We start from the raw sequence: 14791 nt of genomic DNA on the forward strand, positions 1-14791 counted from the left end.
ATTTGCTATTCAAGTGAACTAATCCTTCCCTTTCTTCCTGCTCCAGAAGAAAATTCCTGTCATTGTTAATCTTATCAATGTCCTTAGAATTTCTGAAAGTCTATCTTCTGGATTATAATTTCTCTGATAAATTTTTATTTTATATGATTTTCTGTGAAAACATATTCTTTTACTACAAAATAAATTTCTAAATAGAAATTCCATTTGTAACTGAAATATCTGCAAGAAAAGTTGTTTGCTATGGTGCCATCTAGCTTTTTCTGCTTATGTGGTACTGAAGAATCAAACCAAGGGCTTCTTGCATAACAGGCAAGCACTCTACTATAAGCCATATTCCCTACTCTCTCTCTTTTCCTATTAAAACAATTATTTTGAAACGTAATTTGTTTTATTGTATTTTATTATCGGGGTATTTTATGGAGGGTTTACAGTTACATTCATCAGGTAGTGGGTGCATTAGTTCTCAAACATTGAGTTCCCTTCTTATGTTTTTGTCCCTCTTACCGTCCCCCCACCCCTCCCAATCATCTTGTTGAAAAATAAATTTTGAAAATGAGTCCTTCATAAGAACAAAGTTATAATTAGAAAATAGAGAAAATTTCCATTTGTTTAAAAGAATGGTATTTCTTCATATTAAATGAAGTAAGCCAGACCCAAAGAAATAGGCTCCCTCATTTGTAACAATTAGTATAAATTACGGATTCCCCTAACAGAGGACCACAATAGTAAAAAAAACTATGTACATATGGCCGTATAGATGAGGTTAAGTGAAATGAATTCCAGGATATGGAAACAAGAGGTCTATCTTTGTGACTGATGTTCTTAATGTAAAATGTGAAGCTATTTCCTTTCTCTTCTTTTCCCCTTAAGGTTTACCACATGTTGTTACTGTATCTTAATTTGGTACCGGTATATTGTATACATGTTTACTTAAAAAAGGGAAGGTAGGGAAAAACATAATGAGTGAGAAGGGCTGAGGAAGGGAAAGTGGGAGAAAGACCTGGGATGGGGTAACAATATTCAAGAAGTAATATACAGCCCTTGATAAGATGAAAGAAAAATGATAAAAGAGTCAGTAAAGATATCTAACAAATGAAAATTCAGTATTTAGCAGTACTTAGTGACTAACATTGAGAAACAATAAGATGGAAAATAAAAAGTAATGGTTATGTCCAAGTAGTTAAATATTTTTTTAAAAAGTAATATATCCACTACCTGATGTATGTAACTGTAATCCCTTTGTATATCACCCCAACAATAAAATAAAATTTAAAAATTACATTTCTCCAATACTGTGGTTACTGGTGCTTGTGGTTTTATAGTCAAAATTTCTCCCAATTAGAATTCTCCAGTATTATTGAATTATCTTCTTTTAGCAGACCCTGGTGTTGGACAAATTACCATAATTTTATTAGTATTGTGCATCTTGACTGAGTCCTTTCTTGAGTATTTTCATCTTTAGGAAAATATGGTAAAAGTCTCTTCATATTTTGATCATATATACATCTCTTAATTTCTTAAATAAATATTAAATATCAAAACTTTCTTAATAAGAACCAGGAATCACAGCAAATGAGAGAAAGACTGGATAAGTGGGACTCCATTAAACTGCAGAGCTTTTGTATGGCAAAGGACATAGCTAGTAAATTAATTAGGAAGCCTACAGAGTGGGAGAAGATCTTCACCAACCAAATAACGGACAGAGGCCTCATATCTAAAATATATCAACAGCTCAAAAAATTGAATCACTCCAAAACTAATCTCCAAAGTAACAGCCATCCCATTAAAAAATGGGCCAAAGACTTAAAGAGAGTCTTCTCTGAAGAAGAAACAAAAATGGCCTATAGACACATGAAGAAATGCTCAACATCTCTGGCCATAAAAGAAATGCAAATCAAAACAACTCTAAGATTCCACCTCACTCCAGTTAAAATGGCCAGATCAGGAAAACGAATGACAACAGATGCTGGAGGGGATGTGGCCAGGAGGGATCACTACTACACTGTTGGTGGGAGTGCAAACTCGTTCAACCACTATGGAAAGCAGTATGGCAGTGCCTCAAAAGGCTAAACATAGAACTCCCCTATGACCTAGCAATTCCACTACTTGGCATTTACCCAACCATCCAGAAACTAGGGCATACTAAATCCACTACCACAACAATGTTCATTGCAGCATTATTTACCATGGCAAAAATATGGAACCAACCTAGACGTCCCTTAGTTGATGAGTGGATCAACAAGTTGTGGTATTTTTACACAATGGAATTCTATGCTGCTGTCAGAAAGAACAACATTGCCCCATTTGTTAGGAAATGGAGAGACTTAGAAAAAATCATATTAAGTGAAGTAAGCCAGACTCAAAGGAACTTAGGCGCAATGGTTTCCCTCATTTGTTATAATCAGTAGAAACTTTGGGCTCTACTAGCAGAGATCTGCAATAGAGCAAAACCTTAATACATAAGGCCATATAGTATGAAGCTAAATGAAAAGACCTCCAGGATATTGAAACAAAAGCCATATAATGAATGATTGTTGTCCTTAATGTACTATGTTATCTCTCACCTCTTTTGCTGTCCCTTGGTTATCTCATATTGTTACAGTATCTCACTTTGTTATCTGATATATTGGATTTATTTGTATTTGGTTATTTGAAATTGGATAGGGAAGGGGGGAAAACCAAGATGAGGGGGTGGACGGGGAGGTAATGGGGACCAAGACATGTGAAAGGGTATGAATGTATGTGAATTAATGCACCTTCTATCTGGCAAATATCATGTAACCCTTTATTAATTACAATAAAAACTATTAAAAAAATCTCTTGATTTCTTAAATAACTATAGGCTACCCACATTGAACAATGAAGAGGTAAAACAAATTGAACAAACCAATCTCTTACAATGAAATTGTGGAAGGAATCAGAGAAATACCAACCAAAAAGAGCCCAGGTCCAGATGATTTCACTGCAGAATTCTACATGACATTTAAAGATGAAGAAACACCTATACTCTAGAAACTCTTCGGAGAAATAGAAGCAGAAGGAGAAATACCAAACTCCTTTTGTGAAGCTAATATTACACTCATCTCCAAACCAGTGATAGGCCCAACAAAAAAAAGAAACTTACAGAGCTATCTAATGAACACAGATGCAAAACTCCTCAATAAAATATTAGCCAACAGAATCCAGAAACAAACTTAAAAAGTTATACACTATGATCAAGTAAGCTTCATCTCACTGATGCAAGGCTGGTTTAACCTTCAAAAATCAATTAATGTAATACATCACATCAATAGAGCTAAAGGTAAGAATCGTATGATAATTTCTCTGGATGCCTAGAAGGCATTTGACAAAATACAACATCTATTCATGTTGGAAGCAGTAGAAAAAATAGGAATAATATGTACATTCCTTAAAATAATTAAAGCCATATATGTAAAACCTACAGCCAATATTATACTAAATGATGAAAGAATGGAACCATTTACCTTAAAAGCAATCAAGAACTAGACAGGGATGCCCACTCGCTCCAATTCAATATAGTGTTGGAACCCTTAGCCAGAGCAATAAGGCAAGAAAAGGACATCAAAGGGATCCAAATAACGTAAGAAGGAATTAAACTATCCCTATTCGCAGATGACATGATCCTCTACTTGAGTGACCCAACAAACTTCACTCCCAAATTCCTAGAATTAATAAACTACTTTAGCAAAATGACAGGATACAAAATTAACCTTCAGAAGTCAGTAGCCTTCTTGTACACTAACAACATACAAACAGAAGGCCAAATCAAGAAAATGATCCCATTTGCAATAGCCCTCAAAAGAATAAAATACTTAGGAACATACTTAACCAAAGATGTAAAGGAATTATTCAATGAAAACTATAAAAGCCTAATGAAAGAAATTAAAGAGGACACTAGGAAATGGAAAGACATCCCATGCTCATGGCTAGAGAGAACCACCATAACATAGCTATACTGCCAAAATTGATATACAAATTCAATTCAATCCCCATCAAAACCCCAAAAACATTCTTTCCTGAAATAGAAGATCCAATCCAAAGGTTCATGTGGAACAAGAAAAGACCTAGAATAGCCAAAACAATTTTAGGCAAAAAGAGCAATGCTGGTGGTATTACAACACCAGACTTCAAACTCTACTATAGAGCCATAATAACAAAACAGCATGTATTGGCACAGAAACAGACCAGAAGATCAGTGGAACAGAATAGAAGACCCAGAAATAGAACCACATACCTATAGGCAACTTGTATTTGACAAAGGAGCCAAAGATATACAGTGGAACAAACATAGTCTATTCAATTATTGTGCTGGCAAAACTGGGCAGCCACATGCAGAAAACTAAAATTTGACCCTAGCTTTTTGCCATGTACAAACCTTAACTCAAAGTGGATCCAAGAACTCAATGTCAGACAAGAAACCATGAAACTGCTACATGATAGAGTAGGAGAGATAGTGGAATTCATAGGCACAGGTAAAAGACTTCTGAACAGAATCCCTGGGTCACAACAGTTTGGAGAGAGACTTGATAAATGGGACTAGCTAAAAATAAAAAGTTTCTGCACAAATAAAAGCATAGCCACAAAAGTAGAGAGACAGCCAACCAACTGGGAAAATATATTTACCAATAGTACATCTGACAAATGCTTAATATCCAGTATCTACAGGGAACTCAAGAAACTAATCCCCCCAAACCCAACAAACCATTCACTAAATGGGCAAGGGAACTAAAGAGAGACTTACCAGAAGAAGAGATTAAAATGGCAGAAAAGCATATGAGAAAATGTTCATTATCCATGGTCATAAAGGAAATGCAAATAAAAACAACACCTTAACCCAACAAGAATGGCCAAGATTTTGAACTCAGACAATGACAGTTGCTGGCAGGGTTGTAGAGAAAAAGGAGCCCTACAGCACTGCTGGTGGGATTGTAAACTAGTTCAGCCACTCTGGAAAGCAGTGTGGAATTTTCTTAAAGAACTGAAAATTGACCTTCCCTATGATCCCGCCATACCACTTCTGGGCATCTATCCTGAACATCATAACCCAAGATTTGATAAGGATACCTGCTCAGCTATGTTCATCTCCGCACTATTCTCAATAGCCAGCTGATTGAAACAATCTAGATGCCCTACTGCAGATGAATGAATACAGAAAATATGATACACACACACACACACACACACACACACAAAATGGAATTCTGCATAGCCAACAGACAAAATAAAATAATGGCATTTGCAGGGAAGTGGATGAATCTAGAGCCAATTATGTTGAGTGAGACAAGTCAAGACCAAAGGAACAAAAGGCGCATGGTATTCTTAATATGTGACTATTAGATTCAAACAGTACAAGAGCAAGGACTCAATATTTGCATACCCAATGCTATATACATGATATTGGAAATATAAACACAAGTATATAGACATAAAAACCTATGACTCTATAGACATAATATTTTATTACATAAATTAATGTGTATCTGTGATATACAAACCCTTAGCCTAATTTTGATTATGTTCTAAAAACTAAGTGCCAGTGAATGTATATAGAGATTCCCTTCTTGAACACTCATTTGTTAAACATGACATTTGAAATATGATGTAAAAATCAATGTTAATAAATTCTTTAATAAATTTTTAAAAGATCTCATATTGGGTGAATATAAACATACACACACATATATACAAATCTCTCTCCCTGCAAACACACACACATGCATACACACACACACACACACACACGGACTTGTGGCTAAAATGACTAAAATTAGAGGAGAAAAATAAAACGGATAGATTAACGTTTGGCATGATATGGCTGGCTTTGCAGACCATATGCTGTCATGTAGATTTAGTCTCCCTTATCATGGCCTGTGTTCACTTCTCCATCTAGTTTCCATTTTCAGTCAGAGATTTTCCAGGTGAATTGGGCAAGATGACAGATGGCAGATGGATGACAGATAGATGATAGATAGATAGATAGATAGATAGATAGTCTAGTCAGAAAGATGAAAAGACAGAAAGAGAGAAGATAGACGAGCTTTCTTTCTTCTATCATGGAAGACACTGATCAGCCCTTTATATGTGATCTAATAATCAGAAGGTGTTAGTAAGGTATAGTAGCCAAATTAAATATTTAACCAATACTGGTGCTGGGAGTTTGGCCTAGTGGTAGAGTGCTTGCCTAGCATGCAAGAAGACCCATGTTTGATTCCTCTGTACCACATACATAGAATAAAGCCGGAAGTGGTGCTGAGGCTTAAGTGGTAGATTTTTTGTCTTTGAGAAAGTCAGAGCTCAAGCCCAAGACTGGCAAAATAAATACTGGCAATTGGGCAAATATAAGACTATATTCTTCTAAATGTAGTAGAAAGTTAATAAGAAGATTATTTATGCTATGTTTTCTGGGACCAAACATAGGTAGTCCTAATTTATTAAATAAATGGATAAATAACATTACACAGCACAACTGCAGCCCTTTACTAAATGCCATGATGTGCTGCCATATTTGAAAGACGGGATTATAGGAGCTATTGTATCAAGGAATTTCAGCTTCTGAAATCAGTTCTCTACTGCTGGTTTTTTTTTGGGGGGGAGAGGGGTCAGGTATGCTTGGTTTTGAACTTGGGCTTTTAATTTGCCCTAGCCTAACTCATTAATATATAAATGGCCATTTCTCTAATAACCTCATTTCTATTCTTATTTGCTAGGATTTAAAGATTAACTGCATTTCAAATGTTTTAAAGTAGCACTTATTTGAAAAATGAAAAATTAATAGCCTCAACTTCCATACTTTAAATGTTGTAACTCTGATTATAAAAACAAAAACAAAACCCCCACAATAACAAAAACAACAAAGAACAATGCTGTAGTGCAATGCTAGTAATTGAAGAGTTAGTGTCACTTATTCTGGTTTGAGAATAGAAAAATCTCTAATTCTTTTTTTGACATATAGAATATGTCAACCAGCATGTTTTATATTTGTTACTATATTTTGTTTTTGTAAAAGACATGCAGTTGTTTTTTTTGCCAAATATTAACTAGTAAATAAAACCATACTGATTCTAAGAAGCTTGCCTAAGTTATTTAGCTAGCAATAAAGCAACAGGATTACACCTGTTTTGGTTGACACCAGGGCTTATGGTACTAGCATTAGCACATTGACACTCTTTGGTACCAAGTGTCATCCACCTTGGTTTTAATAGTTTGTAGTTGCATCAATTTGAATAATTGACTGAAATACCTACTGATGCATAGCTAGTTACTGAGGATTTTGAACTGAGGATATAAAATGATGTGATTCTTCTTCCTCTTGCTCATTGCCTTGTCCTAAATCTTTAATGAAATGTTAACAGATTCAAAACTTTCCAGCTATTATTTGTTATTAAAATATACTCCAAGTATGTTTTTATAAATTTCCAATCCAATTCAGATTTGTCATCAGAAGACAAGATTACCAATGAGCCAATTCTATATTACTCTTCTTCTTTCCAACTGGTCTACCACCACCTTTTCTTCCTGACTATGGAGAGGGTTGGAAGCTACATTACTAGTATGGAAACTTTCTTTTCTTTACCCTGGCTCTTTCAGACTCACTTACCATTTCATCACCAAAATGTCCTTTTTAAAGAGCCAGCCATCTTGTTTGTCCTTCTGGATCATGTCAGATGTTCCATTTGGCTGCCTTCTATGGGCATGAGAAAATAGCCCCTGTTGTACTTTCAGAATTTACTCCTCCAACTATAGTAAAAGACTTTTTCTATCTTTCCACTCTAAGCTTTAGTGTCTCTTTCCTATGGGTATCTCCTATCTTTGGAACTTTCCAGAAAAAGGGACATGCCCATTTTTCAGAAACTTCTATGTTCTTCTCTGTTCTAGTTGTGTGAATACCTAAGAATACAAATAACCAGACTTGGATCAAGGAAAGGGAGGAGAAAAAGCAAGCAAAAATGTTAGAATATTACCATTCATTATCTAACTAAATGAATTTCCTTTCTGAAAGGCTTATAGTGATTGTAGAGTGTACTGCTGGTTCATTTCTATTAACCAGGCCAAGATGGGAGGATCAAAGATTCTGGTCAGACCCTATCTGGTAAACAAAATCAACAAAAGTAGGCCCATTACTCAAGTGATAGTGATGCTTAGATTCAATCTTCAGTACATAGAGAAGAGATACACAAAGAGGACCTTTGGTAGGCATGTAGAAAATAGGACCAACTCATTTGAACATTAGAAGAGTCTTGAGGATACTAAACCCATCCTATTTTAAAAGGTAAAGCCTGAGGCAAATTATACCTTCTATTTACCTCAATGTTTTCTTTCTTTAAAAATTAGGCTGGCTGATCAAAAATATCCTGGCTAGTAATTTGGAGAATGGCGTATAATTTAAACAGCATTCTCACAGTACTTCAGAAACAAGGGATATTATTAATTGTTCAGAAATGAAACTAATGTGTTGTATGTTCATACTGCTGATGGAAGCATGACATTTTTATTAACATGAATTTTCCATGTTTGATGCTTCTATAGGAGATGCTACTAAAATCCAGATACATTCCCAAGGCCTCAATTTAATGGTTCTATAAAATAACTTATCTAGATAGAAATTTATAGATCAGCACTATCTCATCTGACAAATCTGCTTATTAAATACTTATGCTAAATAAAACACTTGATTATAGAGAAGATGATTTTAAATTATTTTTGAGATTATGTATTCATATATGCTATTGAGATTCTATGTTCTTTATGGAATGGTAAAAAATACATTTGTTGTGCCTCAGGTCTGTAATCAAGAGATCAGAGTTAATCAGAGGACTGAGGTCGGAAAATCTTGATTCCAAGCCAGCCTGGGCAGGTAAGCCCCAGACTCTTGTCTCCAATTAATCAGAAAAAATCTGGAAGTGGTAGTGTTGCTCAGTGGTGGCTGAAAGGGGAATTCAAGTACCACCATACACACACCTCTCTCTCTCTCTTTCTCTCTCTCTATGCTGGCCACTTAGAAGAGATACCTCCCAGCAGAAAGAATTTTTGAATATGATAGATTATATAGATCCTTGTTATCTTTAATCATTTAGATATCTTGAAATTGATATTGTTCTTAGAAATCAGATGGCATGGAATATATTTGTCATGTATCCATGCTACGCATTCTTTTCAGAAAAGAACATTTGGCCAACATTAAATTTATTAATTAAAAGCATATTAACAATAGTTTTACATATTTTGCAAATATACAATTGACATGTATATATATATATATACATAAACTATACATTATCTATTCAGAAGGTATAACAGTTCATTTTATACTGTGTGAATTTTCTCAAAGGGGAAATTCTATGATGCAAAAAATAGCAAAATATTAATTACTGGCACCATCTGTGCAAAACAATAAGAAAATCAATATTTTAATACAATGACTTCATGCATGTCAGTTATCTTCAACATTAAATGCTACAATTTCCTTGATGCCATTTACCTGCCTATTAATTTAAATAATAGATGTTCTTACAGAGGTTAGATCTATGAATAAATGAATTAAAATTAAATATTATGAAATATTTAAATAGGGTTAACATGAATCTAATGACTTCTCCAATAATATATCTTGTATGCATGTATGGATATACAAATTACTGTTCCACTGTAGGGTTTTACAGGTTGAAGGATTTTCTTTGCACATGAAAGGTGTACCCTAGATTCTTTACAGTGAAAAGATCATGCAGTTGAAAAGGTTCAGGCAATTGAGCTAACTAATACTGGGCAATGGTCAAACCTAAAGAGTACCTTCAAAAGACAGGGGGCAGGAGTCATCGTAAAAAGGAAAATTTCTCATTTACATTTAAGCTAACTTTTTCCCAATTATGACAATGAATGCTGCTCCAAGCACCACCAAAGAACCCACTCTTTCATCCATCATTATCAATTACTCTAACCTAACACCTGGTATATCCTTTTTATGTCCACTTTAAGCTCTGCCTTCAATAAATATTTATTTAAAAATTAATGAATCTATTCTAATGAGGGAGAAGGGGAGAAAAGGCAGGTTTGCCTTCACAGTTTTTGCACATCATCCTTTTGGTTGACTTAGCTTAACTAAATAGTAGGCTTTTGAGGGTATTGCCTCACTAACCAAAGCACAGACTTCTGTACTTTGTGTATATAAAGTATGAATGGAAATTAATTTGTCTAGAAAACCTACGGGCAATAATGAGATTTGCATACTTGTGGATCTTTGGTAACATCTCATTAAATAACAGAGTCATGCTTATTAATCCTTTTAGTGTTTAGGTTCAACTATACCAAGAAAGGAAGACATAGGTTGATGAATCCTACAAGCTTCTCATATAGTAATATTCTCTGTTTGAGAGAATATTCTATTTTAGTATTCTCTTAAAAATATCTAACCACCAGGTACAGGATAGATCATGAATGTAATCCTTTCTACTCAGGGGGCTGAGATCTGAGAATTGTAAGTTCAAAGCCCAGTCTCAGAGCAGAAAAGTCACTATATTCTTATCTCCAGGTAACCATAAAAAAAGAACAGAAAGTGTAGCTATGGTTCAAGTGGAAGGATACTTGTCTTGAGCACAAAGTTAAGGGACTGTGACAGAGACCTGAGTTCAAGCCCCAAGACCAGCATAAACAAGTTAAGCAAATAAAGTGTATAGCCCTTAATCAGAAGTTCTGCATAGTTTTACAAGGTCCCCCTTTCTTATTATTTTATAGGTATTTTACTATCAGCAATAAATATGGGCTCACTAGACAGAGCAATAATTTAAAATACAGACACTAACACACACTTTGGAGCTCAATTTGTGAATTTCATAGCTGAGTGATCTTAGACATGGTTTTCAAATCACTTAACTTCGATTTCTAAAACACAGTCGTCCTTATAAAATGGAAATGGTACTTGTTACCTTTCAGTAGCTGTATTCCTGCATACAGGTTCATTATATCACAGCTACTATTAATTAATATGCATTATTCAGTAAGGAAATGTAAACATAAGGGTTAAAAGGACTTTGATGCATGAGAAAGAATTACAAACATTGCTTAACAATTTTAGACATTAAATATTCTTTTAGTAGTTATTTTAAGTTCTTAGTACATTCACTTGACTTCACAGTCTATACTGAATTGAAATATTGATCAATTAAAATGAGGAAAAGTACAGGAGACACATAATTTTAAAAAAAATGAATGTAATTACTTGGAATAAAAGAACTTCTACTAAAAAAAATACTTAGATTTGATTTTTTAAGTCTATGAGTATACAACTCTGAGTAGTATATAATTTTAGGAAATATGGAATATGTTTTAAAAAGTGTAAGGTAAAAGAAATAAAGAAAAAGGGCGAAGGAAGGAAAGGGAAGGCAGGCAGGCAGGCAGGCAGGAAGGAAGGAAGGAAGGAAGGAAGGAAGGAAGAAAGGAAGAAAGGAAGGAAGGAAGCCTGGCTTACAACTTAGTAACAGTTATAAACAGTCCTTCCAGAACCTAAGCTGGCTGCCACTGGAAGGACATGAGCTCTTAGAAACAATAGGAGCAGGAAGAAGAGAATTTAAATACCAGCAAACGAGACAGCTCAGAATTTAAATACCAGCAAATGAGATAGCTCAGAAGGAAGCCAGGGGATAAACCAAAAGAAAAAAGGAATAAATAACTTCACATACTACATGAAAATAAACCAAAAAACCCTCTGTTTCCATATACATAAGTACAGAGGGTTTTAAAGCCTCTTCTTCTTCTTCTTCTTCTTCTTCTTCTTCTTCTTCTTCTTCTTCTTCTTCTTCTTCTTCTTCTTCTTCTTCTTCTTCTTCTCTTCCTCTCCTCCTTCTTCTTTCTTCTTTTTGGTAATGGGGCTTGAACATTGAACACTGGGCCTAGGCGCTGTCCCTGAGCTCTTCAACTCATGGTACAACACATTTTCTTAATCTATATCCACTGAGGGAAATTGGGGTTGGTTCCATATCTTCGCTATGGTAAAGAATGCTGCAACAAACATAGCTGTGCTGGTATATTTAGTCTGGCCTTGTTTGTGATCACTTGAGTAAGTACCCAGGAGTGGGGTTGCTGGTATCTCCTGTTGTCACTGTATTTGATTATAGTACACTGTGCATTGTATGTACATTTATCTGATTTGGGAAGGGATGGAAAATAACAAAATGGTGAGACAAAGGACAAAGGATGAAGCAATGCAACAGGGAGAAAATGAGGATGGGGTAACACTGTTCTGCAAGAAATTATTTATGTAACTTTAACTCCTCTGTATATAACCATTACAATAAGATTTCTTTTTTTAACAAAAAGGAAGTCGCGTATGAGAATGGTCTCAATACTGCAGGCAGAAACAGCCTGGTCACTGTGTCGTCACAGCTGTCACTTTTACTGCCACTGCTACCCTGAAGATTTTGGCCCTCAAATTTCTTTGTTTTCTTGTCTCACACACTCATAGTTCAGGATCCCAGGAGCATGCTTCTTGCTGGCTGCTCTAGTGTCTCATGCTGCTCCATACTCTATTGGGAAGGTCTGGATTCTTTATTGAAGCCAGGCTCTTGGAATCTGTTTCTGGCCATCATAAGCGATAGAGGAAAAGCAAATTCATCAAAAAGGAAATTGGAGAGATTTTTATAAAGAATAATATATGTGAATATAAAATATGTCTAGAAAGACACAAGCAATTAGAATTAACAATCTGGGAGAAATAGGATACACTAACTGGTGCTTTAAAACCCTCTGTACTTATGTATATTTTTGCATATTTTTGTGTTGAGTTGCATGCATGTATGTCTTATGAGTATTTTTAAGTAACTCTTGAAATTATATTAAAAAGAAGAACTTTTGCCTTTAAGAGTAAAAATTATATACCCTCAGCACTTTCATACTTTCATAGGAATAATTGACGAAAACCTTGCTTCAGCAAAATTCAAGGGAGGAGAAATCTTCCTGGGACTGTAGAGATTTCACTGTTTGCTAATCTACTTTTTTTCTTATTTTCCCTTGAAATGTGTTGGCTTCATCTACCTTTAGAAGTTCTTCTGTGGAAAACTCTGGATGATTTTTTTCTCTCTCTCTGAAGCCTGCAAGATATTTTATAGTCAAATAAATTGTCAGAAAAAAATTTATTACATCTAGAGATTTTACTGGAATATAAATATGACCAATGTTGTCTCGAAGTTGTTCATTATTTGGTATTATATTTAAAATCCATGAAAAACTAAAATCTGATTTCATTGTTTTATATTAATTATGAGGAAAATTTAGTTTTTTGTATGTGCAAAGTGTGTCTGTATGTGAGATAGAGACAGAGAAAATGAGAGATGGAGATACAGAGACAGCAAGAGAGAGGCAGAGAAATAAGTAGAGAAAGCCAACATATCCACAAAGCCAACATAATGATTTATATTCAAAAGAAAACAACCTGAATGTTAGAACAGACTGAAATTCACACCTTTACACATAACACTTATCTCCAGGCTACCATTGAAATTGTTCACAATATAACACAAGATGGACACATTTACGGAGGTCCCGTATGTGACAGTTAAATAATCACTTGCTATAATTTGGTTCATTCATTTTTTTGTCCCACAAAGTGACTCTCCTTTGGCAGCTCCCTTGAAACCAATGGGGATTCATGGGGTAGCAAACATAGAACAGGAAGGTGTCACAACCAAGAAACTTGTATAATACAGTGGAATAAGCTGGGCTAGAATATCAAAGAATCTTTGGAAGCTCAGAATAACATCATTTCTCTCCTAGTGCTTTTCTTCAGTTTTTCATTTGAGGAACTAAAACAAACACTTGAAGTGATTAAATTATAAAGAAAAATGGTCCATTTTGGCTCAGTTTTAGAGACTCTGGTCTGGGTTTGCTTGTTCTTCTGTGGCAAAGCAGGATATTGCTGTAGGAGAATGTGGCAGTGGAAAACTCACATTGTCAGGAAGAGGAAAGGGCTGGGGTACTACAGTTCCTTTCAAGGACATGCTCCCAGTGTCATACAGTTCTGCCTCTAGGGCTTACTTCTTTCCTTCTCTCTCTCACTTTCTCTCTCTTTCTTTCTTTCTTTCTTTCTTTCTTTCTTTCTTTCTTTCTTTCTTTCTTTCTTTCTTTCTTTCTTTCTTTCTTTCTTTCTTTCTTTCTCCCCTTCTTTCCCCCCCCCATTGGTTATGGGGCTTGAATTGAGGCCTGGGCAGTTTCCCTGAGCTCTTCTTGCTCGTGACTAGTGCTCTATCACTTTCAGCGCAGTTCAGCTCCTGGTTTTTTAGTGCTTAACTGGAGATAAACGTCTCAAGAACTTTCCTGCAAGGGCTGGCTTTGAACTACACTCCTCTGATCTCAGCCTTCTGAGCAGCTAGGTTTATAGGAGTGAGCCACTGGTTCCCAGCTATGGCTTGCTTCTTAAAGGTTCCACTCTCTCTTAATAATACCTCCTTGGCAACTAAACCTTGACCACAGACCTTTGGGGTGTGTTAAAAATTGAAACTTTACAAGTGTATCATCAAAGCAAATTTGACCTAAATCTAAAGGATGGAAGGAAAGGCTTTAAATAGTCATTGGCTTTAAATAGCTATTGAATTAACAAGGCCAGAACTCTTGAAGATTCTGTGGTAGCAGGGAAGATTATTTTGAGGATATCCTCATTGGTAATGCCAAGAAAAAAGTGTTTGCCCCTTGCCATGACTCTGGAATGAAAAGAAGGGATATCAGCTATGTGACGATCAGTGGCTCTTTATTCTCTTCCTGGTAACTATAGTCTGAAATACAGTCA

Source organism: Megascapheus bottae, chromosome 9 (assembly GCF_031878675.1).
Source record: "Megascapheus bottae isolate mThoBot1 chromosome 9, mThoBot2.hap1, whole genome shotgun sequence".
NCBI lineage: Eukaryota > Metazoa > Chordata > Mammalia > Rodentia > Geomyidae > Megascapheus > Megascapheus bottae.